Source organism: Macrotis lagotis, chromosome 3 (genome assembly GCF_037893015.1).
Source record: "Macrotis lagotis isolate mMagLag1 chromosome 3, bilby.v1.9.chrom.fasta, whole genome shotgun sequence".
Taxonomy (NCBI): domain Eukaryota; kingdom Metazoa; phylum Chordata; class Mammalia; order Peramelemorphia; family Peramelidae; genus Macrotis; species Macrotis lagotis.
Genome location: NC_133660.1, coordinates 27,649,535 through 27,655,534, shown reverse-complemented (window position 1 = coordinate 27,655,534; position 6,000 = coordinate 27,649,535). Strand labels below are relative to the sequence as shown.

At 44.9% G+C, this 6,000-nt stretch overlaps 1 protein-coding gene across 1 annotated transcript in view; it reads left to right on the top strand.

Annotated features, from left to right (window-relative positions):
* Positions 1–368: 368 nt before the first annotated feature.
* Positions 369–6,000, top strand: part of ANKRD50 (ankyrin repeat domain containing 50) — a 69,939-nt gene continuing 64,307 nt past the window's right edge. Inside the window, exon 1 of the mRNA XM_074228365.1 lies at positions 369–634. The gene's annotated coding sequence lies outside the window, so the exon portion shown is untranslated. The remainder of the gene's footprint in view (positions 635–6,000) is intronic.

The following is a 6,000-nucleotide window of genomic DNA, read 5'->3' as shown; positions in this document are numbered from 1 at the left end:
CGCCTCCTCCCGCGCCTCCTCCCGCTCCGCTCCGCTCGGGCCGCGGGGCCGCCCGGAGACAAAGGGAGGAGAGCAGATGCCCGCCCTGCCGGCGGCCCTGGCCCGGGAGCCCCGGGGCGCGCCCGCCCGCCGCTAGCGGGGCCCGCCGGACGCTCTTGCCCCCGGGACCGAGAGCCTGCACCATGGCCCAGAGCAGCCTGCTGCAGGGCAAGCAGTTCTACTGCCGCGAGTGGGTGTTCCACAAGCTCCAGCACTGCCTGCAGGAGAAGGGCGCCGGCGGCGGCCCGGCCCCGGCCGGCGCGGCCAGCGGCGCCGGCCCCAAAGCGGCGGCCTGGGGGGTGCTGCTGGTCGGGGGCCCGGGCAGCGGCAAGACGGCCCTGTGCACCGAGCTGCTGTGGCCCAGCTCGCCCGGCGGCGTGCAGCGGGGGCTGCACCGCCAAGCGCTGGCCTTCCACTTCTGCAAAGCGCAGGACGCCGACACCCTGTGCGTCGGGGGCTTCGTGCGAGGGCTGGTGGCCCAGCTGTGCCACAGCGGCCTGATCCAGGGCTACGAGGACAAGCTGAGGGACCCGGCCGTCCAGAGCCTCCTCCAGCCCGGGGAGTGCGAGAGGAACCCAGCCGAGGCCTTTAAGAGGTAAGCGGGAGCGGGCGCTCACGCCGCCTCGGCCTGCAGAAGCTACACCCGGGCTGGCTCGGGGACAAGGGGCACCAGCGTCGACTCTGTTTTAGTTATTTGAAAACATAATTGAAATGAATGAATGAGACTTAATCTTTTAGCTTTCACCTATCAAAACAGCATATTGATGGTCCACATTTAGTTGTACCTGATGTGTGATGGGATCGTGAAGCTAAACAAACTTAAGGAAGAAGACGATCCGAATTCATAATTGCCCATGAAAACTTTTGGTTAGAAAGGGAAGTGTTCTCTGGTGGAGAAGACAGTAGCTAGGTGGAAACGGGGATTTTCCGGGAGAGTAAATTTATCGTTTCTGTTTTAACTAACTGCCTGCCCTTTAAAGGGACCGATTTCTCTTTAATGACTATGTGGACTGTTGAGAATCTAAACAAAGGTCTTCTTTTATTTTATTTTAAGAGCCTCCTTACTTTACCTCATTGTCCTGTTTGGTTTAAGTGGAGGAAAATTTTGGGATTGCCTTAAAGAGAATTTTGGATGGGGCTCTAGGTTTGCCCCAAATAATGAAAGTTTGAAAGTGTTATTTGCCAAGTTAATTTGATCAGACAAGTAAGTTAATTTCTTTCCAAGGTGTACCTGAAGATATTGATTATTTATAGCAAAAGAACAAACTTTAAAATTCTGTAAAAGTCAGCTCTATTCCTTTCTGCTTAACTAAATGGAGAAAGTGCCTCCTTTGGTTGGTCTGAGTTGAGATTGGTTGTATTGGCATCTATTGTTAATTCAGCAAGCCTGCATTACTCAGCTATCATGTGGTAGCTTCTGTAAGTACTAGGGATTCCGAGACAAAACCTCCCACACTCAGTCCTTGCCTTCAGGGTGCTGAGAGTTAGGCTAGGAGCTGAGATTCTGTCATTTCATTGACCTGGGGACCCCCGATTGGGACAATCCAACTACAGTTTAACATTGACATCTTCTCTGCACCTTCCTCACAGCAGTGGTGGCCAGTGCAAATGGAAACACACTTGAACTTTGCAAAAGATCCCCTTCATTCTGCAGAATGACAATTCTAAAATGTAATTTTATCTCTTCTTGACTGTAGTTTTATTTATTTGGTTAAACTTTTCCCAAGTACATATCAGTCTGGTTTGGGTCACATTGGGGAGTGTTGAGGGCAGCATGTTTGACACATTTGGCTTGGAGGACTGAGAGTTTGGGCACTTTGCCCTGAGTCCTGGAGGTCACCCAGTTGGTCTTGGCCCTAAGGCCAGCTTTCTCCACCACACTTACAGAAACTGAAAGACAGACCTCAACCTGTATGTAGCGTAGATCAGTGGAGTGACTGGGGCAGCATCTTCCCAGAAAAGCACTAGCTGATGTGCTTTCCTTTCTTGAAGAAAGACAAGGATTCCATGAGGTAGGGAATGAATGAATGAATGAATGAATGAATGAACGGACATTTTAAAGTACTTCTCTCCTGTTAAAATCCTGTCCATTTCTGATATTGAACCAACTCTTGACAGTGGCGAGGACTTTGGTGAACAGGTCTCTCTCTTGTCTAGCTGTGTTCTTTCCCAGGAGCCATGGTTGCAGCCCTGTAAGAGCAGTGGCCAGGCTGCATCTCTCCACAGGCTGCTTGCCAAGGGGATAGCTGAGGGCAGTAGACTGGAAGCACTGCTGTTCCCAAGGCCCTTGGGTTCAGAGCTCCCCCCATCAGCATCTGAAGGGACACTTTGGTGGTTTGACTGGCCTGGCACATGTTGCCTCCTCTCTCCCCTGGGGGTGGTATGCTGCTTCGGCTGGACTGGCCTTGCCCTGGGAGTGGCAGTTGACTGACAGGTGGTGAAGATGGCTGATCCATTCTTCACAAGAGTTACTTACTCAGATAACTGTGAAAGCTGGCCCGGAAGCAAGGCTGGGGGCTCAGGGTCTGCCCCTCCCTGGGCTGCTACTGGTGGTGAATAGGCAGGTGAGCCATTTCTACCCTCCATGATGGCAGTGGTGTTTGGGCTGGAAGCAGGACTGGTATTTGGGGGGCAAAGCTATTTACCCAAGGCTTTTGTGTTCAGGGTCCTGGGCTGTCTCCATGACAGTTTATGGCAGCCATGACTGTGGTGGTGTGTGAAAAAGGAGAACTCTTCAGTCACAGGGAACTAGAATAGCCTTTGCAAAGTGGTAATGAGGCTTGGAATACAGAAGATAGGGCATCGTGAAGGAGCTTAGATAATATGCTTGGAAAGATTGGCTTAAGCTAGATTATGAAGAGCTTTAAATGTGGAATGGGATTTTGTGTTTTATCCATAAGGAACAACTGGTCAGTAGGGAGCCTCTGGAGCTTCTTGAGCTGCAAAGTGAAATGTAAACCCAGTGCTCTAGGGATATTGTTTGGCAGCTGTGTGGAGAATGGATTAAAGAAAGAGAAGACTTGAGGAAGTAGTCCAGGGAGAGAGGTGATAAAGTTCTGAACTCGATTTCTTGTCTTGTGACTAGAGGAAAAAGTGACAGATGCAAGATGTGTGGCACACTGTTTGTAGTAGAACATCAAATACTAACTTATTTACTAGAACTGATAAAACTTAGATACTGTACATGACTGAGCCCTTGGGAGTCTGCTTGAGCAGAAAGTGGCACCTTCAGCAGAAACAGACAGGAAGAAGATAAGGTTTGGGTTCAAAGTGATCTACATTTGTTGCATTTGAATTGCCTATAGGCCATCCAGTGGGAGATGTCAAAGAACAGTTGGTTCACAAGAGAGGCTGAGATGGATAGATCTGGGAGTGGACCAAAGTGGAAAGCTTGAAAGCTGCTACCCCAAGAGTGTGTGGACAGAACAGAGAAAAAGACCTGGCACAGTTCTGGGTGTGTCTGCACACGAGGACTCAGGGGGGATGATGAAGATCCAGCAAAGGGACCAGTTAAGAAGCCTGAGAATGTCTGCCTGGTGCTAAAGACTGAAGAGTCAGAAAGCAGGAGGAAAAGGTCCTTGGCTTTGGCAACTAAGAGCTTGTTGGCAATTCAGGAAAGAGCTGTCAGGTAGCGCTCCGGTCAGCAGCCAGATTACAAATGGATGAGGGAAGAGGCAGGCGGTGAGGGGAGTTAAGCTTTCTCTAGTTTAGCTCTAATGGGGAAGAGCACTAGAGGATAACAACTGGAGGGGATGCTGGAATCAAGGGAAGGCTATTTAGGATAGGGAACATCTGCACGCACTTGTCACGAGGAGGAAAGGAGCCAGAGGTAAGCAGAGATGGATGATTAGAGAGCAGGAAGGATGTTATCAACTCTGGTTTTTGGTGAACATGAGCTCCTGGACGAAGAGTGGGTTTTTGGGGCCTCACGTGTTGTTCTAGAAGTCAAGTGCTAATAATACTAATGGTAATGAAAGCAACAACCATGCTCCAGAAGTTTTGTAAAAGTGCTTTATAGATGTTGCCTTTTGATCCTCACACCAGGCCTGTGGGGTGAGTTCTATTTTATCCTTCCCCTATCCCCCTTTTTTTTGTTTAGATTAGGAAACCAGACCAATGATCACACAATTTAAAGACTAGGATGCCAGTTCCCCATAAAACAAATCAAGCATTCTTCCTACTTCACCAAGAAGAATATGAGCTTTTGCTTATTATTGTTCTGCATGTTTGTCATGAATACATAGGTCACAGAGGGAAATAACTTTATATATATTCATATGCGTGTGTGTGTGTGTGTGTGTGTGTGTGTGTGTGTGTGTGTATGTGTGAGAGATAGTGACACAGACACTGACAGACACAGGGAGAGGAGAGACACTCTTCAAGCTGTCTCTCTAAGAAGAAATATATGTAAGTTCATAATAGAGATAGCCTGGCAGTTGTATGGAGTGGACAGAGAGCCCTGGACTGGATTTGGACAGGTCAGGAAGACCTGCATCTTGGCTGTAGGTCATTAACTTCTGTGTTAAATTTCTTCATTGATAAAACTTAACCTCACATGAAATAATCCAGGTAAAGTCTTCTGCAAACCTTAAAGCAACTTTCTAACTATTAATTATTTCTAGAAATCAATTTATCATGATACTATGGACTTAAATTTGGAAGATTTAAAACCTGTTAGTTTTAAGCTTTTAGCTATGAAGTGAAGTACAATAAAAGTCAGGTCAAAATTGCTGGCATTATTTGGCTAATAGCCACACTCAGGGTTAAAGTTATCTATAAAGGAAAGTTAAAGTTAGAAATTAATTCAGAAATTCAATTTTGATTTAAAATATGCAGTTTGAATAAGTTATTGACATGACCAATTAAAGTTTTAAAATTAAAGTTTTAATTTTTTAAGTGATTTTTTTAAAACTAATTTTGACATTTTCTTTGTCTGAACTTTCTTTGAAACTACTGGTCTGTTCAATGAATAGGTTTATGTTTGGGTTCTGGTCTGGCATAGAGCACTTGAATGATCTGTAACTGAATTTATAGACAATCAGAACTTAGTTTATTTATACAAATTTTCAGTTCCTTTTGGTTATGTTTTCTTAGTGTTGATTTCTTAGGTTTTAAAGCAGCTATAATATGATACATTTTGATCATTACTATGGTACTATTTTGATCATTGATGTCTGGTTACTTATATCTTCAAAAATCATTTCGTGTTGTTGCTATTCAGAAGTTCTGTTTTGTATTTTTTTCCCTATGTGATTTGAAGTTGCTAGCCACTGTAAGGAAAATAAGTTGAGCATTATCAATTGTGTGTCAAATTAATAGCAGTATTGCTTCGTAGTTGGCAGGGGGGAGGACATGGGGAGACTTTTGGTTCTACCTCACTAGTACCCTACTATTAATGAATCACATAGACAACATAACATCCTACCTTTGTTTCTCATTTAATCAATTGAAAATTGACATGAATTAAAGGGATTCTCTTTCCCCTAGTGTGCTACAAAGACTTTAACTGATTTTATGTTGTATATTATTTGATGTCCTCTTGTATCTGTTTCTCCACTTTAAACTTTGGTTTGTAGTTTCATCTGTTTTGATATTTTTTCTGCCATTTTCTTGCAAACTATTAATAATTTACTCTCTCCCAAGTATATGAATTTTATTAGCATCATAGAACCAGAACTGAATAGGACCTCGGAGATCATGTAGCCAGTTCCCAAGATTTTGCATTGAGACAATCTAAGATTTACTCATTCACAAAGGATAAATGTGTCATAGCTAGCATCTGACCCCACCATTACAGATACCAGATACAGTGATGTTTTCATTGTACCTCAATGGAAAACTGCCTAATAATGTAAATTAAAAGTGACATTGAGCCTCAGATCTGTCTCAAATAGACACTTAACTTTTTAGTATTCAAAGCTCTTTACCACCTGTCTACAATTTACCCTCCCAGTGTTATTG